General features: G+C 40.1%; 1 protein-coding gene across 6 annotated transcripts in view; it reads left to right on the top strand.

The window, feature by feature from the left end:
• The first annotated feature begins 6,748 nt into the window (after positions 1-6,748).
• Positions 6,749-25,336, top strand: part of LOC135093694 (uncharacterized) — a 64,110-nt gene continuing 45,522 nt past the window's right edge. For all 6 annotated transcript variants that reach the window (XR_010263458.1, XR_010263459.1, XM_063993203.1 and 3 more), the window contains exon 1: positions 6,749-6,865. The gene's annotated coding sequence lies outside the window, so the exon portion shown is untranslated. The remainder of the gene's footprint in view (positions 6,866-25,336) is intronic.

Below are 25,336 nucleotides of genomic sequence, written 5' to 3'. Positions count from 1 at the left end.
AGTCCGACCTGGGGACATTTGTGGTCCCCTCCCTCCGAGGCTGGTGTATTCACTGCATTTTCTTAATTTTTCTTAACTTTTTGCTTTGCTTTGTCTTGGAGTCATTGCATTATCTTAATTTCGTCTTGTAGTTACTGCATTCTCTTCGTTTTCTTCACTTTAGGATTTGCTTCGTCTTGACAATCTTCACTGTTGGCTCCAAATTTCTTTCTGCCTTTTTTTCTCTTTTCTTCCAAAATTCAGTTAAGGTTCCTCATGTTTCTTATACATTGTTTTTATTTAAAAGACACTCTACAGCCTGCTCTTCTTGTTCAATATGTGATCTTTGCAGCTTTAAATAATTTTTCCTGGTTTCATTGTATTCAGGGCACCTCAAGATAAAGTGTATTAGATTTTCCACTTCTGCCCCACATATAATCACAGTTGGTTTTTCTTGTCTGAATCTGTTTCTGCCTTTCAGTCTTAGGTTGTTATTTCTGCATTTGAATAGTAACGCTGAAGCTGTATGTTGTCATACACCTTGTTTTGTCCTCCAGTGTCTTTTCTGTGTTCTCTATGTATTCTTAAAGTTAATTTTTCTTTCATTTCACTTCTTCATTTCTTTATGTCCCACTTAGTCACTTTCTCTCTTATCTTTTCTTTTGTTATCTTGTCCAGTTCCCTTAAATGAATGTTCACTTCCTTCATATATCTTCCTGTCTTTCCTTCCCAACATTTCTTCTGTTATTCTTTTGAGCAGACCATTACCTCTTCCAGCTATTAAATGCTGCATGTACTTTTTCTTCTTTCCATTATTCTTGCTGTCGTGGTAGATGCTCCCACTTCTCCCCTCAATGCTGTCTCTTGTGGATATTGTGTTGCTCCTAATATTTTCCTCCATACTCTATTCTCTGTTCTTTTTAACTTCTCTATCTCTGTTTTTGTCAAGCTCATGATACTTGTTCCATGTCACACTGATGGTAACGCTACACTTTTCCAGATCTTTCCAATTGGTGTTTTTGAGGAGCTTTTCGCAGTTATTGGATATGTCATATTCGCTAGTTGTTTTGCTTTCCTCATTATATTTTCTTTATGTGTCTTGAAACAATTCTTGGTGTCATTTACAGTAATCTCAAATATTTGAAGCTGTCTGTTATTTTTATATATCTAATATTGTTTGGTTTTTCCCTCAAATTGAATATTACAATGTTGCTCTTGTCTTTATTTTAGTTCTAGTCCATATTTTCCACTTATCTGCATCAGTTCTTGTATGTTTCTCTCTGCTGACTCTTTGCTATTGGCCAGTAATAGTCTATCATCCGCAAAAATAAAGTATTGACCTTACATCTCTCGTCTTCAAAGGTGCCTCTTTCTTCCAGGTGTTGCATAATTTTGTATGTTATTAGCTTGAATAACGTGGCTGACCCAGTACAGCCTTGCTGTACCCCACTTGTTACGTCCATGTTTACTTTTTTGTCATCCTTCAAGTCAATGATAGTTTTGTCCCCTATATATATTTCTGTTACAATATTAATAATTTTATGCTGTCTTATGTTTTTGAGAAGTCTGTTGCTATTACAATTACAGACTGTTTCATCTTGTATGAGTTTTTAATGCAGTGTCTAAATATCAGAAGGTTGTTCTCCACTATTCCTCCGTCCGTAAATCTTGCCTGTGTGTCTTTTCCAAGCTCATTGTTCTTTATGTGGTCTTCTGTTGCCTCTCTTATGACAGCCATGACTAATTTATATTATATATTTGTAAGAGTTATTGGTCTAAGTTCTTTCACCTTTGGTTTGCTTTTCATAGGCACCATCACTGCCCTTGATTCTTTCCAAGTCTCTGGTATGTTCCAATTTTCAAGTAATTATCTTAGATTTCTCTGCAGTTCTGTCATCAGTTGTTTGCTATTTAAAAATGTTTCGTATATTTTAGGATTTATTCCTACTGTTCTTGTTGCTATCCTTGCCTCCATTTTCTTTAAGTACTTTATTATCCTTTTTTTCATTAATTATGTCTTCGTCTATCCAAAGGATGCCTCCTTTCGCTGCCAGTGCCATCTCCATGTGATCTCTCAGGTCTTCTCCTCACCTCTCTACAGCAAGTGTTTCTTCTTCGTCTCACACATTTATCTTTTCTAGTCGTATCTCCGTTCCTTGTCTTGCTTTTTCAGTTATTGCCTCATATACTTCTCTATAGTTTTTTTTTTTTTTTCATGAGCATTCCATACTTTTCCGATTTAATTTTTCTGCTTATGATAAATTTTACACTAATATTGTTTTATTGTTTCTCCTGTTTGGTCTTGTTGTATCTCTTTACCATCCTTCGTGTATATTTTTAATTCCTTTTTAATTTTCCTTTTATTTCCCTTTAGTTTGTAGTTACCCTTGTAAATAACTAACGTTTTCTCTTATTTCATTTTCAGGCCAGACTCAGCAAAAGACAAAACACCACTTGTCTTAATTAACCTTGAGAAGGATTCTAAAATACCCTACAAAGAAAAGGAGCTGTATGGACAACTAAAAAGGAATTAGACAATAATAATATCTGGAAAAAGGGTATACTCCGACTCCCTTCTCACTCACCCTTCTCACGTCAGCCGAGCAGCAACTCAGAGGACACATCTACAAGTTCTGTGTTCTTCCACATCTGCTTTCCACTATTCTTACTGTCTCTTATTTCTTTGGCTATCTTTTCTTCATGTTTATAAGGTTCCTCTCTTATGATGGATTGTGTTTTAATTTTCTGTTGATGTAGAGCTCTTTATACCTCCCTTTTTTCCTCTCTGTTCTCTGTATTCCTTCTGCTTAACATCCATCTTTCCTTTATCTCACTTCTTATTTCTTCTGATATCCATGGTGGTTCTTTTGTATTACCATTTCTCCCTATCTTCCTCCTATATTTCCTTTTTAAAATTTTTTTTCTGCTGTTCCTTTTACTTATATCTCCAAATCATTCATTTCTTTCGGCTGTTTTCTTCGCAACTTCTCTTCCATTTCTTTCACAAAATTTTCCACAGTTTCTTTATCTGTTTTGAAGTATTCCTTCTCTGTCCACCCTTTCTTTTTGTACTCTTTTCTTTGCTCTCCTCTTATTCTCACATCTATTTCTATTACGTTGTGGTCAGATACATAAAAATTCTTTGGTTTCGTCAAACCTTATTTTCATAAACTTGTCATATAATTCTCCTGTCACCATTGTATAGTCAGTAACACTCCTGTGATTGTTTTTTTTCTCCAGGTATATACTCCTTTACATCTCTGGTTTTCATTTTATAGTATCAGCTTATGTGTGTGTGTGTGTGTGTGTGTGTGTGTGTGTGTGTGTGTGTGTGTGTGTGTGTGTGTGTGTGTGTGAATTCCAATTTATAAATCTCTGCAAATTATGGTCTCTTAGTATAGTGAGCTTTTACATATGATTTACTGCTGTAAAATTATGCTTTTTAACTAACATCACACACACACACACACACACACACACACACACACACAGAGAGAGAGAGAGAGAGAGAGAGAGAGAGAGAGAGAGAGAGAGAGAGAGAGAGAGAGAGAGAAAATTTGTAAGATGACGAATAACTTAATTAATTCCTTATCAAGTACAGGCCGGTAACTTGTATGTAATTTCGGTATCGCGGGGCGGGGCGTGTTGCGTGGTGTCTTGGGCCACGGCTGTGTGGCGGCAAAGGCTGGGCGGGAACCGGTTCCGGAATCTGTTCCAACGGTTCCGCTAGACCTTGCTTGGAAGCGGTTCCGAGTCTTGGAGCCGGTTCCGCGTTAACTGTTCCTTGTGAGTGCTGATGGCTGATACTCGTGAGTTACAAATCACAAACAGTTATGTAGTGTTTAAAATATGTAATCTTGAATACTATTCAGGAAGTTTTGCAAATGGTATCTTTAAGTGAACGAAATGGATACATGAATAGCGTCCCTTCATCCAGTATTCAAAGAAATCGCATGAATGATATGAAAATATTTCGTTCATGGTGGCCAGTAATATGCACCGATTTAGAATTGCCATATGTGTAATAGTTTCTCAGCACTGATTGGCCTGTGACGTCATGACATAGGGTATAAATAGTGGTGCGCGGCTGGCGACTTGCTCTTCAATAATAATTATAATAATAATAGTAATAATAATAATAATAATAAAAAAGTACAAGAAATCTTGCTGCTGTGCTTCGGCGGATACCTGAAGGGAAAAAGGAAAAAATGAATTAAATTAATCTAGCAGTGTGGTAAAGCCCACATACTTTCTATCTCTTCCTGTCTTTCATCCCATATTTCCCTTTCTCTATATTGTTCTTCTTTACTTCCCCAACTCTTTCTCTTTCCGTTCCGTTCCGGACTTGCTTTTAAGAGCTAAAACTAAGAGAGAGGGAACCTGTGACCATCATCCCCATGAATAAATAAAGACCTTATTTTTTTTCAGATACTCAAAATAACTTACTTGCACGTTGTACTCCAACCCTTTCTTTCTCACATTATTACATAATATTTTTACAGGCATCAAGTCTTTTCAAAGGCAGCGTGCTAAAGGTACACATATCGCGTTTGTCCCTAATGTGCAGCGTCAGAGCATAGAAAACGGAGGTGTACATCTCACTTATTAAGCTTAAATTTCATGTAAAACAACGGCATCCAAGCGAAATAGAACAGCTCAAGTGTGAACGTACATGGAGCAAACGTCGTCTGAGGTCGTTGTATGTTTGGTGTGTAAAGATAAGCTCAAGTACAATGGAAGTAGATTGAACATGAAACACCTGCGCACCAGACATCCCATTGAATATGCGGAGTTCAAGGAGGATGCAGATAAGGAAATTGCTGCCAAACACCACAGACCATTCTCCTCTGCTCACTCAACTCTGATCGAGGCCATCACTAGGGCTCACCCCTATAAGAATGACTCGAATAAAAAGAAAGAACTTGATCTGGCTGTCAGGACGACAGTAGAAGACTTACAACTACTATCTGTTGCTGAATACAAGGGATTCAAAAGATTAGTAAATGGACACAACCCCTGATATGACTTGCCAAGCCACAGAGAGATAGATAGGTAGGACTCTCTTATCTTCTATTTACAACAGAGAGGTAGAGAGAGTCCGTCAAGAGCTGGAGAAAGCTTAACGTATTGCTTTAACAACAGACATGTTATGGACATCCCGACAAACAAAAGCATTCATCACAATGGCAGCTCACTACATATGCCCAGAGTGGGTCCTCAAGTCTGCTGTGCTTGATACTATTCGTATGGTTAAGTCCCACACAACAAATAATATTGCAGAAGAGATAAGACTTGTCTGTAATAAATGGAATATTTTAGATAAAATTCACTCATTTGTGACCGACAATGCTGCTAACATGACAGCAGCAATAAAACAAATGAATGTTCGCCATACCCCGTGCTTTGCACACACTGAATCTAGTTGTTCATGATTCCATTAAGAACAATGAGGATGTCCAGAAGCTAAAAGAAAAATAAAGACTATTTTAATTTTTTTCCATCACAGCGTGAAGGCTTCTGATAAGTTCATGCAGGTGTAAGAGCAGCACAAGCAGCCTTCAAAAAAACTTATTCAGGATGTAGAAGCTATGGTCTGACCATTTTGAATTGAGCGTTTATGCGTCGTCCATTCCAGGGATTTCCCGGCCTGCGACTCTGCCAAACCTTGTACTCGGCAATTATCAGATTAAAGCTTAAGTGTCTATGTGCCGATGATAACTTCGCTCCCCACACACCACCTCTCTCTCTCTCTCTCTCTCTCTCTCTCTCTCTCTCTCTTTGCATATACAATCTACATTTCATGCAAATTTATTTCTATTAGAGATCTATACTTGCTTATGAATCATTAGAATTTGAGAAAAATCTGCCTTTCAGTCAAGCTGCCCCCCCCCCGCTCTCTCTCTCTCTCTCTCTCTCTCTCTCCCCATTGTGAATTTCGTTTAAATGTGATAGGTTTTCTTTTAGACATGATATTTCCCTTAAACTATGTTATATTTTTATTCTTTAGTTACGACTTTTTTCCACACCACCATCGAGGTAAAAGTCAAGGCACATTGATGGCTTTCGCTGTTCGGGCAGCAGCTCTTGAGAGGTCACGATTCCCCACGGAACCGATTCCGGAACCGGCTCCGCCTGGTAACCGTCTGAACAGCGCGCTGGCAGCTTCAAGACTTGGTACTCACCAAGTGCTTTACATGATTCCCACAGAACTGATTCCGGAACCGGCTCCGCCTGGTAACCATTTGAGCAGCGCACTGGCGGCTCCAAGACTGGTACCGGCCCCTCGCGCTCTACACGATTCTCCGCGGAAGCAGTTCCGGAAACGGTTCCGACGCATCCGCTAGTCCGAGGAATCGATTCTGTGAATACTTAAGTTATCGGATCCTACCCACCACCAGTGACGGCTGAGAGATGAGGCGAGGTGTGCGTGTGTGTGTGTGTGTGTTGAATTGAGGTTTATGATATGATTTATCTTCAGCTATTGGTATTATCTGCTGTTCTTTGAAAGAGGTTCTGCTATATACAAGTTAACATCATAAATAAAATATTGAGTTACCTCCAGTTTATATACCTCACTCTTCATGAATTATGCATTAATCAGCAGTTAGTAGTATGATAACATTATTGCACATTGGTTCTATACACTAAATAATAATTTGTGAAAATTAAATATGTATATCAACGATAGGTCAGTGACAATAATGTGTTAATGTGGTGTCTAACCGGATGTAATGAAGCGCAGTGGTTAACGTCTTACGTCTGGCAGAGTCGCACGAGTTGCATCAGCCACCGAGTCAGTCAGTTACGTTATTATTTATAAGTGTGCCAACTAGTTTTAAACCAGCCTCCGCATTCCTCCTTCTACCCTTAAGTCTTAAACATTGCCGTGAGTTTCTTATTGTGTTTACAATACACATCATTGTGTTTACAATACAACATGCAAGTATCATTAGAGTGTGATTGCTATATAAGAACAGTGGTGAAATGCCTTACAGCTTCGTTTCCTTGTGTATGATGCCTGTTTGTGTATCCTAGGTAGCAATTATGTTGATATTTTGTGAATTGTTTTCCCAAGCGTCTGTACAGTTCCTATAGATAGTTGATGATAATTACGAGTAACTCGTCTTTGTAAAATAAGCATTCAAGTGCTGCAAAGTTTCAGTGGCTCTCTTGTGTTATTTCAACCTACACTGCACCATTTCCGTTAAGAAGTCGCTGGAGGCATAGCAATACTCTTAATGTGTGTAAGGCAGGGATCAAACTTGCCCCACCAAGTTATCTCTGTAATAACTTATTGACTACTGAATCTCACACAACTTTTACAGTATTGACATTGGTATGGCAAGTCGTGCAGTAGAAAATATCGGAAGAGACGAGAGCAACACTGCCAGAATGAACAAGTGACATTCCAATTCTCATTAAGCATGCAGATCATCTGTTACCTGCACATTGCTTTGACAGCTGATCTATCTCAGTGGTGCTCAGCCTTTTAAATGACAGGGCCACATAGATGCTCAATGTGTGATGAAGACCTCATATTGCACTTAATGTGAATATGCGTAGTATCTTGCACGTCGTCGTGCTCTCCACGACGACGTGCAGTCTCAGTGACCGGAAGACATCAACTGTCTAATGATTATAACTGTCAACAACCGAGTCACATCAGCAACAGCTGTTCTTCATAAAGTTACAACATGTGTCATAGCCATGACAGATGTGTGACATAACGTTGAACGTCTATCATAAGTCAAATCATGAACTGAGCGAAACAGTCTATCATAACGGTTTATTATTTGCAGCACTGAAAGACGAAGCAAAAGCTGCCGTTCATTACTAATTTATAGATTCTATAAATATTTCCTTCGTATTCATATATTTGGAGAAGAGAGATAGTAGGTAAGATAGTAATTCAGTCTTTGAAATAATGTAAATGTCATCCCGTAGACGCACCTCAGCGTAAACAAACCTTGGAGGAAGAATACAAGGAGAGGCCCTCCCGCCTACCACTCTTCAGTGGAGAGTGAAGCTGGTGGGCGGAGCCATGCATGCCTACCCAAAACATTAGGGAGTCGTGCGCAAATCCTCAGTAAAAATTTTCATTTTTGCCTTAATTCCTCCATATATCATGTGTTTAGTAATTATTAATACGAATGAACGGATACAGCATGAATTGCACTTTCAAGTTTAAGAGAAAAAACCGCCAAATTTTCCTTCCTTTATTCTTTACACTATGAAAAGTTAATATTTACTCACGCCTCCTCGACAAACTTTACCCGTAAATCGTGCTCATTTACCACCTACACTGAGCATCCACTAAACTTTTCATCTCTGAAGCCGATATAGCCTTCTATGTAGAGCTTCTGTGATATACCATATATATTAAAGTAGTACAGAGAAAAAGATACATTGAGAAATGAAGAAAATAAACCCACATATTTGGGTGGCGAGAGACAACTCGTCGCCACTTTTATTCATGTTATATGGTCATATATGTCACTGGTATAGTAAGAAAGAGGACATTAAATTGTTTAGACACCAATCACTGATGTACATTATATTGTGATAAGAGGTGGACTAACCAGTGACTAAAAAAAAAAAAGGAGAAAAAATAAAAAAAAAGGGAGAGAGAGAGAGAGAGAGAGAGAGAGAGAGAGAGAGAGAGAGAGAGAGAGAGAGAGAGAGAGAGAGAGAGAGAGAGAGAGAGAGAATTAGTTACATCAAGTGAATTTCCAGAAACATACATATTTTTTTTTGGGGGGGGGAGGTAAGGGGAGGCTAATCTCCACATCCAAAGCAACACCCTTAACTCCTTATTTAAAGCAAGAAGACCCTTAGCTCCACATTCAGAGCAGGATCCTTAGCTCCACATTCAGAGCAGGATCCTTAGCTCCACATTCGAGCAGCACCCTTAGCTCCACATTCAGGACAGGATCCTTAGCTCCACATTCAGGACAGGATCCTTAGCTCCACATTCAGGACAGGATCCTTAGCTCCACATTCGAGCAGTACCCTTAGCTCCACATTCAGAGCATGATCCTTAGCTCCACATTCAGAGCATGATCCTTAGCTCCACATTCAGAGCAGGATCTTTAGCTCCACATTCAGAGCATGATCCTTAGCTCCACATTCAGAGCAGGATCCTTAGCTCCACATTCAGAGCATGATCCTTAGCTCCACATTCAGAGCAGGATCCTTAGCTCCACATTCAGAGCAGGATCCTTAGCTCCACATTCAGAGCAGCATCCTTAGCTCCACATTCAGAGCATGATCCTTAGCTCCACATTCGAGCAGCACCCTTAGCTCCACATTCAGAGCAACACATTTCACTGGTAAGGTGTAGAGATTTTCATGGCCAATCATCACATGAAATGCTAGAAAACTAGGTTAGATCATGAGTGCCCGAAAAGACGCGGGAGATTATATGACGAGTTATTTCAAGAATCTTACTTGCAGTTCGTCTTCTGTGAGATCCACATGCGAGCAGATCAAATTAAAGTAATGCAAAGTTCTATATGTATCATCAGAAGTGCAGTGAATACTTACTATTAACTATTAGAAGTGACAAATGAAGTGATGAATCTTGGCGCGTTTGCATGTTACGAACTCCTCTGCTACAATATTCACTTTTTGACTGATACTTATGGTTACATAAACAAATAGTAATCAAATTACTGAATGTATAGTTCCTTGTGGCTTCGTAATTGATATCAACACAGTAATTTTTAGATACCTTGATTTGGATTGAGGGTGTCTTGAGCCCTGCGCAGTGAGGCAATCATGGCCCCTCTGATTCCCTGACCAACTTTTTTTTTTTTTTTTTTTTCTCATCTGGAACATTTGAGTGCCTGACTATTTTGGCCCCCTTTTTTTTGCATGGACCCATGGTGGCCTTCTCTAAGCTCATTCCAGGAATGCCATCACCATCCCTTAATCCATCAATGCAAATAATATATCGCCTAACTTATCCAAACCTAGCCCAAAATATTGTAAAAATAGCAAGTAGTTATTATGCATATTCTAGAGATGAAAAGGAGATTAATTAAATAGAATTTCATATTGGAGTGGCCATGATTTTTTTTTTATTTATTTTTTTATGAATGTGTTCGGAAATAAAATCCTGTGCATTTGCTTGGATGGTGCTTTCGTTTATCATCAGGTTTCCTAAGGATGCAGTATTGAGAGCTAAGTGGATCATGGCTACACGCAGGGAGAAATTTTTATCCTAAGTCTGCAGTTCTATCCTCACATAACGTTTTAGAGGAGGATTTAGAGAAAAGGTCAAAATGTATCAGAGTAAAATAAAAGAGGGAGAAGTACCTTCTGTATTTCCAGAAATTCCTTCTCATCTACAAAAGCAACCACCAAAGGGCAGAAAGTCTACCATAAAGAAAGTAGCTGCTTCTGTATGCAGTGAAACTGGCAGTGCCTCTAATATACTAGGTAGTGTTCCTAACCATGGAATGGCTCCCTCTGATAAAAATTCTGTGTCAGAGCCACTTTTGGTTACCTCACATTCCTCTGAAAGAAAAAAAAAAGACATGAAAGTTAACTTGATGAAACTAAAAAAAGAGGTGTTGGCTGGAGATGATATTGATTTAAATGAACATGAGAAAGTGAATGATGTGCCTGGTACTGATGCGATCCCATCTAATGAAGGTAGTGGAAGCTTACAGACCTCAGACTCAAAAAAAAAAAAAAAAAAAAAAAAAAGCAGCTCAAACGAAAATTTCAAGAAATTGAAGATCAACTCATGCAATCAAAGTAAAAAAGTCTCAAAAAGAGAAATGTTAACCCAACACATACTAAATGCTTTGAGAGAAGAGGTGTTCTGAATGTGGAACTAAGGGTGTTGCTCTGAGTGTGGAGCTAAGGGTGTTGCTCTGAGTGTGGCGCTAAGGGTGTTGCTCTGAATGTGGAGCTAAGGGTGTTGCTCTGAATGTGGAACTAAGGGTGTTGCTCTGAATGTGGAGATCCTCCACACAAAAGATGTGTATGTGTCTGGGAATTCATTTTATGTAACTAATACATTCTCTCTCTCTCTCTCTCTCTCTCTCTCTCTCTCTCTCTCTCTCTCTCTCTCTCTCTCTCTCTCTCTCTCTCTCTCTCTCTTTACATACATTTCTCCCTATCTCTCTCTTCTATAGTATTCCTTCACCTTCTGTTATACTCTCTCCTTTTATTTTTACTCTGTTTTATATCCTCACTGATCCATGCTGGCTCCTTTCTTTCTTCCGTTGCTCCTGTACTGGTTCTCTTCTTCAAATATTTGCCTGCTGCCTCTTTCATCAGGTTCTTCATTTCTACCATTTCAAAAGTTGCTTCTGGTATTCTTTCTATATATTTTTTTTCCAGATGTTTAATATATTTTTGCTTCAGCTCTTCATTCTTCACACTGTAATATTCAGTTGCTTCAGTCTCACCCTTCATTGATTTGTTTCTAGATTTGAATATAAAGCTTACTGTTATCAAACTGTGGTCTGATAAGTCAAAAATTGTTTTCTTTTCATCAGTGAACATATTTTTAAAGTGTGAATAGTCTTTCATTTACTAGAACAAAATCAATTACGCTCTCTTCTCTCTGCTTTCGTTATTACACCTTCACACAAGGTGGCCAGACGTCCTGGCCACGTGTGTAGGACACTCGTGTTTTAGAGAACTTTGTCCTCCGTCCTGCGCCACCTCAAGCAGGACGTTAACTTATCCTTCTTTTGGGGCCCTGTCTAAAAAGAATTATATAAATTATCTTATGTATACTAAAATATAAGGCCATAATAATCACTGACGTATTTTCATTGTAATTTTATGTAGTTGCCGTTGGGAACACTACTCGCGAGGCCCCAACACACGTGTCCAAGATAAGTCAAGATATCAATGAAGTACACATCGGAGCAGGGATGTTAATCGTATGATAATTATCGTATTTGTACGATAATTTGGCTATTCGTACGATGTACGATACAGAGTTGAGAATCGTACACAAATATACGATCATTGGGTGGGAAACAAAATTTTAATATTTGAAATAAGGAACTGATATATTTTGTGAAATAAAAATAAAAATATCATTGAAAAAATAAAGGTCGAGAGAGAGAGAGAGAGAGAGAGAGAGAGAGAGAGAGAGAGAGAGAGAGAGAGAGAGAGAGAGAGAGAGAGAGAGAGAGAGAGAAGATGGGGGGGGCGCAGTCACTCTGCTCTTTCAATCTTGTCTCTTAGTGAGGAGAAGCAGAAAGGCATTTTCTTTCCGTTATATTCCCTTTGATGTTAAACGGCATAGGGGAACAGGGTAAAATATTCTATATTATGGTAACAGCAGACATAAGAAGAATAATCAATTAAATCATAACGGTTTTAGATACCTAGTGTGGCGGTGACAGTTGAGAGTGACGGTAAAGGGTAGACTAACACGTAGACTCCGCGGATACATACATGCACATTGACACGAAAGTTTATTATTTTTTTTTTACGTCTTAGGGAAAAGACTTAGGAAAGAAACAAAAATAAAAGGGAAACATCTCTATGAATGAAATATTAAATTAAATAAAGTGCAATAGTGCAGTTTTGATATGTGTATTACTTCTTCTGAGGATGTACGATAATATACGTCAAAATACGATAAGTTTGGTTGCTCGGCATGACAATGTGGGGCTATAAAAGTGGCTATGAAAGTGGGGCTATAAATGCGGGGCTATAAAAGTTAACATCCCTGCGTCGGAGTCGGACTCTCCGAGACGGTCAGTCTGCCGAAGGCCGCAGTGGGGGAGTGGTTGACTTTATTTTTTGCTTTAATAAAGCGGTAGTATTTAAGCCCCTAAAGAAATGCCGAAAAAAAGTACATCTAGCCATGAATGGGCCAAAGAATTTCGATTTATTGCTAAAAGCAGAAAAGGTAACTTTCATGCATATTGTACGCTATGCCGTTGTGATGTGGGTATTAGCGGCACTGGAAAAAATGCAGTTGAACGCTGCAACAAACATAAAGTTAACAGTCGTAGTAGTGCCAGACCGTTATAATTTTTCATCTCAAGATGACAAAATAATGGGTGCAGAAATAAGCAAAGTGCATCAAGTTGTGAAGCATCATCAGTCGTACAAGAGTGTTGATTCTGAAGTAAAAGTTACATAGGGATTATATGAAACTCAGAAACAAGCAAAAAAAAAAAAAAAAAAAAAAAAAAAAAAAAAAAAAAAAAAAAAAATTCAGGAAGCTATCACAACACATGAAAGGAAAGTGACTGCTGAAGCTATGGATTGAAAAAAATACAAGTAGAAATTTATGGAAAAATATAAATAGATTGCGAGGAAAGGAAGTGAAAAAACAAAAATGTGAAAATTTATGATGAGACTGGTGAGGAACTTCAAGGTAGCTGTTGAAGAGATGACTTTATTTTGTTTACGAATATGTATCAGAAACATTCAAATAATATTAGTGAAGTGTGGAATGATGAATTCAAAAGAGGATATGAAAAGGAAATTATACAAGTAGCAGAATCAGTGATTCATATTGACTATGACGGACCAAAAGAAGTGATCTTTCCAAAGTCCCTAGAAGAATATTTCAGCATGATTAGAGAACAAAAACTAGAATTGCCGGGTAATGAAATGTGACTGGAACTTCCACAAGAGAAAAACTATGAGAACGTTACAAAAGTGTTAAGAGAACATTTGCTTTAATGATGCTTTAAAAGGTGAAATAAATGATAGACCTCTGCAGAGAATGGAGGCAGTAGTCTTTACAGAAGAAGACATAAGGAGGGAGCTTAACAGGTTGAAAAATAATAAACAGCTTGGCCTAGCTAAATTAAAGGCTGAAATGTGGAAGTGGATAGGAAGAAGCAAAATCTGTATGAAAGCATTAATCAAGATAATGATAAAATTAAAGAGGAGAGGTTGCCTCCTGACAATTGGAAAACATCAACAGCTTTACTTATACTAAAAATAAGACGCCAAAGATAAGAGATTTTAGACCCAATGCCCTGGCAAATGTCTTGTATAAACTCTTCATGAGTTTAATTAAAGGAAAGGTATTAGTATATCTGAAAAAAAAAAGCGGAGAAATAAATGAGATGCAATCAGGCTTTACAAAAGGATGAACTGATTGATTTAATTTATGGCGCCGCAACTTCACGGTCATATGGCGCTGCTACAAACCTTTAAAAGCGACAAAGTTTGCAATTCTTAAAATATCGGTATTAAAAAGATAATTATAGGTATGGTAATGTTAAAAGACCACTAAAAAAGTAAACATAAAACAGGAAATGGGAAGAGCAATAAAAAAAAAAAAACTTAAGTGATAAAAGTGAGAAGGTTGGTATAGTAGTAACGTTTTAGTTAATTTGATTTAAAGTGTGAGGATGCTAACCCCAATGACCCAGACCACTATGTCTGGCGTTGTTCGTTCCGTACCCAAGACACTGACCCCACTGACCCAGATACCTGGCGTTGTTCATTACTTGCCCAAGACACTGACCCCACTGACCCAGACCCCAAGACCTGGCGTTGTTCGTTACGTGTCTTCCGCACTTGCCGCCATGTTCTTCAGTGCAAAGATAAAATTCTGCCCAATACTATATTACTGATAAAATAAATAAAGTAAGAACAGTTAAAAGGTAATCTAAGGTTTGTTTTGTAGACCAGCCTTCTCCACAAAATTGAGGACTTAATGGCACGGGGAGAGAGCCCTCTCTCCAAGTATCAGCGACATCTGGAAAATCCCATTCTTATCGCGGCAACGGAAAAGATATCGCTCCTGAAGCTCCACCAGATTGGGACACTCCACTAGAAAGTGTCGTGCTGTAAAGGCTGTTAAACGGAACTAGGCAGTCGCCACAAAATGGTTGGGTTTCCCGGGACATGGGGTAACCTTAAGTACGACGTGTGTGACCTGTCCGGAGATGGACAATCTCTGAGTGGCGCTCCTGCACATGGACACACGTCCATGGACGGAAAGTTATAGAAGTTATCTCATCCATCGCAGTGGTGGCAACCAAATCCTTCCACATGCCCTGCAAGAACTACCACCCTTATACTGGAGTACAAGTCAAGAAAGAGAATGGAGCTGGAAGGAGCAACCCGAGTTACCGCCTCTTTAGCCAGCCTATCAGTCTTTTCATTCCCCTGAACTCCAGCATGTGCAGGGATCCAGCAAAATGCGACGCAATAACTTGTACGCTGTAAAAGGTATAGCTACTCAAGAATCGACAAAGCAAGTGGGTGAAGGTAAGAAGGGCTAAAATTTGAATAGCGGAAAGAACACTGCGAGAATCGCTAAAAATTGTAAAAGATGAGGTGGGAAGAGTAAAAATAATTCTTAAAGCTAGAATAATGGCAGACACCTGGGGAGGCTACCGCCTTGAGAGAATAAAAGAAAGATAACACCAAATCCGACTTCCTTTTCGGATTTTGAACCGTCTGTAAATACAGGGATGGAGTCGGAATGTGTGGAATAGTGTTCCAAGAATATTTAATGCATAAGACTCATAATGTGGTAATAAGTTCTTATTAGGGATAACAGCGCCGCAGACAGTAATATTTGGGAATTTCCGGTAACCAACTCTGGGATATCTACAGGGAATTACAGAAACGGAGGGTACGTTTAATGCCGCCATAGCAGATGCAACCCTAACACCAAAAGTTTTAGGCAAACTCGGGTGAGACACATATAAACGGGAACGTGAATCACAGGAGACAGCCACACAAGGAACAGAGTCGGGAAGACGTTGAACATGATACCAGTACCTTAGTAATATAGAGTGGCAATGCAAGTCCAGAGGAAGGAAACCAGCATCCACCAGTAAACTAGAGATTGGGGATGAGTGGAATGCACCACTTGACAAGCGAATACCGGTATGGTGCACCGAGTCCAACACACAAAGCCGAGCTTCAGTAGCAGAAAAATAAATCTCACAACTATACTCCAACTTTGAAAGAATAGGAGTTCGGTGCAAAAGAAGGAGGGTTTATTTATCAGCTCCACTCGGGGTATGAGCCAAGACCCTAATTAGTGACAGCGCCTTCATACATGCTGCCTTAATATAACGAAGGTGAGGTATCCAAGTCAGGTATCTGTCAAATACAAGTCCCAGAAAACGGGTTTCCTTCACACAAGAGATTCTTCGATCATATAGATATAGGTCTGGGTCAGGATGAACATCATAAAGGCAGCAAGAATGTATGTCTTCGAAGCTGAGAAACGAATTCCTCGAGTTGCCGCCCAATGAGAAATCCCATTAATTGCAGACTGCAATTTCTTCTCGATCAAAGGCATCTGCGCCGCGGAAAAGGAGATCGACAAGTCATCGACATAGAAGTTACCACGAACTCCTTCCATAAGTATACCAACAACACTGTTTATAGGTACGCCGAAAAGTGTGAAACTAAGTATACTTCCTTGTGGCACGCCATCTTCAAGTGTGCGAACTCCTGACAGATCACCATTAACCTGTACCCGTAAAAAAAAAGAGATAAAAACTGTTGTATAAAAAGAGTGAGTCAGCCATGGAGACCAAACTCAAAAAAGACTAAGTAAAATGCCATGACGCCAGGCTGTCATAAGCTTTCTCTAAATCAGCAAAGACTGTGACATGGTGTTGCTTATTAGCAAATACCTCACAAATAGAAGATTTCAGAGCCAATAAAGCATCAGTTGTAGATTGCATTTTCCGGAAACCATACTTTTTTTTTTTTTTCAATGTAGGAGGGACACTGGCCAAGAGCAACAAAAATACATTAAAAAAAAAAAGCCCACTGAGATGCCAGTCCCAGAAAAGGGTCCAAAGTGGTTGTAAAAAATTGAATGATAATTGTCTTCAAACCTCTCTCTTAAAGGAATTCATGTCATAGGAAGTGGAAATAAAGAAGCAGGCAGGGAGTTCCAGAGTTTAACAGAGAAAGGGATGAATGATTGAGAATACTGGTTAACTCTTGCATTAGAGAGGTGGAGAGAATAAGGGTGAGAGAAAGAAGAAAGTCTTGTGCAGCAAGCCATGGGAAGAGGGGAGGCATGCAGTTAGCAAGATCAGAAGAGCAGTTAGTATGAAGACAGAGGTGGAAGACAGCTAGAGATGAAACATTGCAGCGATGAGAGAGAGGCTGAAGACAGTCAATTAGAGGAGAGGAGTTGATGAGGCGAAAAGCTTTTGATTCCACCTTGTCTAGAAGAGCGGTATGAGTGGAAACCCCCAGACATGTGAAGTATACTCCATATAAGGACGGATAAGGCCCTTGTACAGAGTTAGCAGCTAGTGGGGGTCAGAAAATCTGGCGGAGAGGTCTCAGAACACCTAACATCATAGAAGCTGTTTTAGCTAGAGATGAGATGTGAAGTTTCCAGCTCAGATTATAAGTAAACGACAGACCGAGGATGTTGAATGTAGAAGAGGGGGACAGTTGAGTGTCATTGAGGAAGAGGGAATAGTTGTCTGGAAGGTTGTGTCGAGTTGATAGATAAAGGAATTGAGTTTTTGAGGCATTGAACAATACCAAATTTACTCTGCCCCAATTAAATATTTTAGAAAGATCAGAAGTCAGGCGTTCTTTGGCTTCCTTGCGTGAAATATTTACTTCCTGAAGTGTTGGACGTTTATGAAAAGACGTGGAAAAGTGCAGGGTGGTATCATCAGCGTACGAGTGGATAGGACAAGAAGTTTGGTTTAGAAGGTCATTGATGAATAATAAGAAGAGAGTGGGTGACAGGACAGAACCCTGAGAAACACCACTGTTAATAGATTTAGGATAAGAACAGTGACCATCTACCACAGCAGCAATAGAACAGTCAGAAAGGAAACCTGAGATGAAGTTACAGAGAGAAGGATAGAAGCCGTAGGAGGATAGTTTGGAAATCAAAGCTTTGTGCCAGACTCTATCAAAAGCTTTTAATATATCCAAGGCAACAACAAAAGTTTCACCAAAATCACTAAAAGAGGATGATCAAGACTCAGTAAGGAAAGCCAGAAGATCACCAGTAGAGCAGCCTTGATGGAACCAATACTGGCGATCAGTTAGAAGGGTGTGAAGTGATAGATATTTAAGAATCTTCTTGTTGAGGATAGATTCAAAAACTTTAGATAGACAGGAAATTAAAGCAATAGGATGTTAGTTTGAGGAATTGGAACGGTCACCCTTTTTTTAGGACAGGCTGAATGTAGGCAAACTTCCAGCTAGAAGGAAACGTAGAGGTTGACAGACAGAACTGAAAGAGTTTGACTAGGGAAAGTGCAAGCTAGGAGAACAATAGGAGGGAGCCCATCAGGTCCACAAGCCTTCCGAGGGTGTAGGCCAGCGAGAGCATGGAAAACATCATTGCGAAGAATTTTAATAGGTAGCATGAAGTAGCCAGAGGGTGGAGGAGAGGGAGGAACAAGCCCTGAATTATCCAAGGTAGAGTTTTTAGTAAAGGTCTGAGCGAAGAGTTCAGCTTTAGAGATAGATGTGATAGCAGTGATGCCATCTGGTTGAAATAAAGGAGGAAAAGAAGAAGCAAAGTTATTGGAAATATTTTTGGCTAGATGCCAGAAGTCACGAGGGAAGTTAGATCTTGAAAGATTTTAACACTTTCTGTTAATGAATGAGTTTTTGGCTAGTTGGAGAACAGACTTGGTATGGTTCCGGGCAGAAATATAAAGTACATGAGATTCTGGTGATGGAAGGCTTGATTACCTTTTGTGGCCCATCTCTCTATCATGTATAGCGCGAGAAGAAGCAGTGTTAAACCAAGGTTTGGAAGGTTTAGGTTGAGAAAAAGAGTGAGGAATGTACGCCTCCATGCCAGACACTATCACCTCTGTTACGCGCTTGGCACACAAAGACGGGTCTCTGGCACGGAAGCAGTAGTCATTCCAAGGGAAATCAGTAAAATACCTCCTCAGGTCCCCCATACTAGCAGAGGCAAAACGCCGGAGGCACCTTCCCTTAGGGGGATCCTGAGGAGGGATTGGAGTGATAGGACAAGATACAGATATGAGACTGTGATCGGAGGAGCCCAACTGAGAAGAGAGGGTGACAGCATAAGCAGAAGGATTAGAAGTCAGGAAAAGGTCAAGAATGTTGGGCGTATCTCCAAGACGGTCAAGAATATGAGTAGGGTGTTGCACCAACTGCTCTAGGTCGTGCAGGATATCAAAGTTGAAGGCTAGTTCATCAGGATGGTCGCTGAAGGGAGAGGAAAGCCAAAGCTGGTGGTGAACATTGAAGTCTCCAAGAATGGAGATCTCTGCAAAAGGGAAGAGAGTCAGAATGTGCTCCACTTTGGAATTTCTTATAGTCAGAGGAGTTAGGTGAAAGGTATATAGCACAGATAAATTTAGTTTGAGAGTGACTCTGTAGTTGTAGCCAGATAGTGGAAAACTTGGAAGATTCAAGAGCGTGGGCATGAGAGCAGGTTAAGTCGTTGCGCACATAAACGCAACGTCCAGCTTTGAATTGAAAATGAGGATAGAGAAAGTAGGAGGGAACAGACAACGGGCTACTGTCATTTGCCTCAGACACATGAGTTTCAGTGAGAGAAAAAAGATGAGGTTTAGAAGAGCAGAGGTGGTGTTCTACAGATTGAAAATTAGATCTTAGACCACGAATGTTGCAGAAGTTAATGAAGAAAAAGTTGAGGCAGGTGTCAAGATACTTAGGGTCGTTGTCAGAAGGGCAGTCCGACCTGGGGACATTTGTGGTCCCCTCCCCATATGAGGACTCCGAGGCTTGTGTAAGAGTCACCATGATAATTTTGAATTTTTGAGTTAAGTGTGTGTGTGTTATTAGGTCCTTGTAGTTTTGTGTGGAGGAAGAGAGTTGTCTTTAGAGGGCAGGTTGTGACTGCCCCCTTGTGTTGTGAGACACAAACGGAAACGTTCAGTGAAGTCATAACACTGAGCAGGAGACAAGTAATTGTCTCTCTCCAAGTACCACATAAACCTAATATTTACCATCTTTTCCAGCATCCTACAAATGCATGAAGTTAAAGAAATGGAGTGGTAATTGATCGTTTGCTGATGATCTTTTCCAGGCTTTAGAATGGGAATAATTACAGCCACACCCTAAGAAGATGGAAAATCACCGTTATTCCAAATAAAGTTACAGAGGTCAAGTAAAAAGAGAAAAGCTTTACCTGATATGTGACACAAAAAGGAATATGTGATGTCATCGGAACCCGGGGATAAATAATGGTACTGGGACAAAGCCATGCATAACTCAGACCGAGAAAATGGGACATTATAAGACTCTCCAACAGGGGAAGCAAAATTAATGCCAGCAGATTCCAGATGTCGACGACGAATTGCCATAGGTGTAGTTGGATTCTTTCTAGAGACATTTGCAAAGTGCTCAGCAAACAGATCGGCAGCTGTCTTTGGATCTGCCACCGTGGCCCCATTATGGGATAAAACAGGTGGGGGAGGAGCAGAGTACTTTCCAGATATTTTGCGGACTCTGTTGAAGACCTTGCTGATTGGTGCGCGAACTGTGATGGAAGAGACATAACTCTTCCAAGACTCTTGCCGAACCTTCTTTAAGGTGCAGCGAGGACGGGCACGCGTTCGTAGAAAAGGTTCAAACAGTGGGCATTCTCACGGTGCCGTCGAAGGCGAGAAAAGACAGCACGCTTTTCTTGAACAGCGGCTGTATAATCCACATTCCACTAAGGAACAGGACGTTTATTAAACCGGCCAAAGGTCTTAGGAATGGACTGAATAGCACTGGAGTACAACACATCAGTGAAGTATGTTGCAATCTCATCACAGTTTCCTATCTCATCCATTGAGTGGGTAGGGATGCTGAGTTTCTTGAATAGATGCCAATTCGTCTTATCTAGCCACCATCGAGGAGGACATGACTATGGTGCAGAATCAGTTGACTCCAATAAAATTGGGAAGTGATCGCTCCCATGTAAATCTGGTAAAACATTCCAGTTAAAATCAAGAAAAGGTACAGAGGTACAAAGAGAAAGATCTATTGTTATAAAAGTACCGGCTTGATTGGAAATGGGTCACGTCTCCAGAGTTTAAAATATCCAATCCTAAATCCTCGATAAAAGAAGCACTTAAAAGACCACGAGGGTTGACAGCGTCATTCCACAAAGGATGGTGTCCATTGAAGTCCCCCAATAAAATAGGGGAAGGAAGAGCTTATGAAAGATTATCAAGTTAATTTCTCTTGAAAGGAACACTGGGAGATAAATACAGACTATTCAATGAAGAAAAACGATTTATAAAAACCTTAATAGCAACAACCTGCAATGGCAAGTGTATCTGCAGTGGATAAAGGGAATATCATTGCGAATAAAGATGACAGTGCCACCGTGATAGCTCTGACAAGGAAATGGAGTGGATAAGAAAGCAGGAGGACCTCTTGCAAACAAATACAGACAGGAGAAAACCTATAGGTCAATACCCGGAGTTCCTCCCAGGAGGCACGCACGCAAACTATGGCAATTCCACTGCAAAATATTAGTATTTTGAAGGGGTTTTCAGGGAAGTCCCAGAGAGAAGCTTCCCTTTGCTTACCTGACTAGGTACCTTACTCGGCCTGAGAGGCTTATCTGCTCCTATTATACCTGTAGGCATAGAAACCTGAGATTGAGTAACTGGTGTGGGGATAATTACTCGCACATGGGTATCTTAAACTTCTGAAAACACTGGAGGAAGAGGATTCCTTGACAGAGATGCATTGGTATCGCTTTTTATTCATTTATTTTTTATGTAGGAGGGACACTGGCCAAGGGCAACAAAAATTCAATAAATAAAAAAAAGCCCACTGAGATGCCAGTCCCATAAAAGGATCCAAAGCAGTAGTCAAAAATTGAAGGATAAGTGTCTTGAACTTATTTCCTTTTGAAAGGAATTCCCAAAAGGGAAAAAAATTTCCTTTTGAAGGAATTAAAGTCATAGGAAGGTGGAAATACAGAAGCAGGCAGGGAGTTCCAGAGTTTACCAGAGAAAGGGATGAATGATTGAGAATACTGGTTAAGTCTTGCATTAGAGAGGTGGACAGAATAAGGGTGAGAGAAAGAAGAAAGTCTTGTGCAGCAAGCCATGGGAGGAGAGGAGGCATGCAGTTAGCAAGATCAGAAGAGCAGTTAGTATGAAGACAGAGGTGGAAGACAGCTAGAGATGAAACATTGCAGCGATGAGAGAGAGGCTGAAGACAGTCAATTAGAGGAGAGGAGTTGATGAGACGAAAAGCTTTTGATTCCACCTTGTCTAGAAGAGCGGTATGAGTGGAAACCCCCCAGACATGTGAAGTATACTCCATACATGGACGGATAAGGCCCTTGTACAGAGTTAGCAGGTTGGTGGGGGTGAGAAAATCTGGCGGAGAGGTCTCAGAACACCTAACTTCATAGAAGCTGTTTTAGCTAGAGATAAGATGTGAAGTTTCCAGTTCAGATTATAAGTAAAGGACAGACCGAGGATGTTCAGTGTAGAAGAGGGGGCAGTTGAGTGTCATTGATGAAGAGGGGATAGTTGTCTGGAAGGTTGTGTCGAGTTGATAGATGTAGAAGGAAGTTGGAGAAGTACTTATTTGGAAGACGGACAGAGAAATCCTCCATGTCCATTTCGAATGTGGAGGAATGACTTTGATATCTAACGTCATCTGATGCTCCCAAAGGGAACTTTCTAGGGGGAGCGTCCGTCGAGTCTAGGGACTCAGCAGACCCCCGGGAACGTTTTTGGTGGGACTGAGGAGGAAGCGTGGGAGAGTTGTTAGTATGTGTCTGTGGAGGCTTGAAAGTCTTTTGAGTCGTTCGTGGGTGAGAATCCATGGGAGTGTGGACTTCAGCAATTTGAACTTTTGTAAAGAGAGACTGTGATGTAGCTGGTAAAGATGCAGTGGAAGGCTTTGCTGAAAAGGAGGGGGTCGGCTTGGCTGAAGATGCAGAGGAGGGCTTATTTATTATAGCCTTGAAAATACAGAACTTGTTGGTGACAGAAACTGAAGGAGCAACATTTAACAAGGAGGGGAGGAAACAATTAATTGTTGAGAGAAGCGGGAAGATGTTACAACTTTATTACCTGTCGTGGAGGTGGAAGAACTAGAGTGGAGGGAGGAGGTGCATGTTTTTGCCCTACCATCCTTCTGTCTGAAAAGTTCTCGTCTGTCACTAACTAGACTTATAAACTGATAATTAGCCAACTGGAGGATGTCCTGCTCGAGATGGTACCTCTTGCATTGTCGGAAACGTAGTGGGTGAGCCTCTTTGCAGTAGAAGCATTCAGGAGTATGGTGTGAGTCAAGGGCTGAGCAGTAACCGCACCGGGGACGATTTCGACAGTTTTTCCTCCCATGACCGAACTCATAACACCACTAGCATTGTAAAGGACAGTCAACAAATGCCTTTACTGAAAGAGAAAGAGGCCTGATCTTTACACGTTCAGGGAGAAAAGGACCATAAAAATTGAGCATAATCATGTTATTTCCTCTAATCTTGGCCAATCGTTGAACATTACCTGGACATAGCTGAAGGACTTCATCTTCTGAGAATTTGTATAGGTCCTGGTTGTAAATACGTCCTTTACAGTAACTGAATGTTCGGTGTGGCTTGACAGATTCGGGAAGGGAAGGATGGAAGGGCAAGGCAGATGGAGGAGCATCATCACCTGCGTTAAATCTTTACCTCTGATCAAGACACCTTTACCATATTTCTTAATATTTGTTACCGCCAAGCGGGTGAAAGAAGTTGTTGTTGTGCAAGCAAGTTTGTCAATGAGGAAGGAAAGGACCTGGAAGTCAAGACGAGGCCTAAGTCAGCGAATTCCTTGTACGGTCGGTGTTGAGGTAGTGTTGATATAAGAAGGTGAAGGATGCTTGTTATGACATGAAGCTAAGATGAGGCAGGCCTTACCGCCGTCGCTAACGAATGACGATGGACAGGGTAGGAACCCAGGCAGTAACTGAGGACGAAAGGGACACTTTGCTGAGGACACTCGTGCAGGGAGGACGTATGTTGCTGCAGAGACAGAAGTAGATAGACCAACCTAGAACACCTGTCAGAAAGGGCGTGCGCGTTACTTAACGATTACCCCAAGACCCAAACACGTAAGTGTAACAACTGTCTGTGTAAGAATATATTATCCTATAAGTAACGTGCAGAATCATACCTGTATTACTCAGATTATCCATATAGAATATTGTATATGATCATTAATGTATATCTTCAGGTTTTGACCGGATTCAGTTGGATTCAATAAACGATTTGTGTCATCGTGCGGGTCTAAAATAACCTTCGCCGCCTGTTGGCCGTAATAATATTATTCGTAAGGAGGACTCCAGTCTCCCTTTCCAGATACCTGGCAGCATGGATAAAGTTACTTCGACCTTCCTTATAATATGTGACAAACCAGTAGGGTGGAGGTGGGTGGCGAGCTTTAGGGGCACATTCCTGACCATCATCAAAGACATTTGGACAAAAATCATTCTTGCTGTCAACTACACTGCTTGATCGGATGACCTCACCAATTAAGTTATTGTCTCCAAGATGCAGAAAATTTACTGCCTTCGAGAAAAGCTATGTCTGTTCTTGAACTGACTAGATCAAGCAAGAAATTTCTCATATTTAGAAGAATTTCCTTACATTTCAGAAATCTCAAATCTTTCAAAATGTTCTACCAGACACTTTTAGAAGTTTCTAGAACATTTTAGAAAATTCTATTTAATGTAAACATTTCCAGAACATTCTAGAACTTTCTAAAAATAGAAGTATAAAGAATTTTCTGGAATCTACAAGAATTTTCTAGAATGATTCAGAAAGTAGGTTCAAGAATATTCTAGAAAGATAGAACATTCTGGAACACATTCTAGAAAGATTAAGAATATTCTAGAGTGCTGCTTGACAATAGTAGTAGTTACAAGTAGGGGCTTGCAGACCACCAATCTGTTCTGCTTTGGCTGCCTGAGAAGACACATAACAAGAGGTGAAATGGCATCAAGAGGCTTCAATCATTTTCCAGATGCATTCTGCTATATATGTGGTCAATTCATCAAGGCAAGAGCAAAAAATTTCTCTGTGATAGCATCTGAAAAAAACGTATGAAGCTTAGAAAGCATATTTTGCTGCGCCAGTTGGGGACCAAGAGAAGACCTGGGCACCTCATTTTGCTTGTGAGCATTGTAAGAGAGCACTAGGAAGTAAAATAGCTATTAGTTTTTCAAGAGTAAAATTCAATTGAGAATTAATGATAAAAATAAAATAAGTTTAACAGAAACTCATACTGTTGTTCTTTTACAGAATGATATAGAGGAGAAAACAAAACCATGAAATTTGCTATTCATAGAATATGACGTGAACCTACTGATCACTCAACTGACTGCTTTTTCTGCATGGTGGATCATTCCAAGCCCCGATCTGGGAAAAATGCACCTGCTGTTTTCTATT

This window comes from Scylla paramamosain, chromosome 43 (genome assembly GCF_035594125.1).
Source record: "Scylla paramamosain isolate STU-SP2022 chromosome 43, ASM3559412v1, whole genome shotgun sequence".
Lineage (NCBI taxonomy): Eukaryota > Metazoa > Arthropoda > Malacostraca > Decapoda > Portunidae > Scylla > Scylla paramamosain.
The sequence above is the reverse complement of the archived record's forward strand: the minus strand, read 5'-3'. Positions and strand labels throughout refer to the sequence as shown.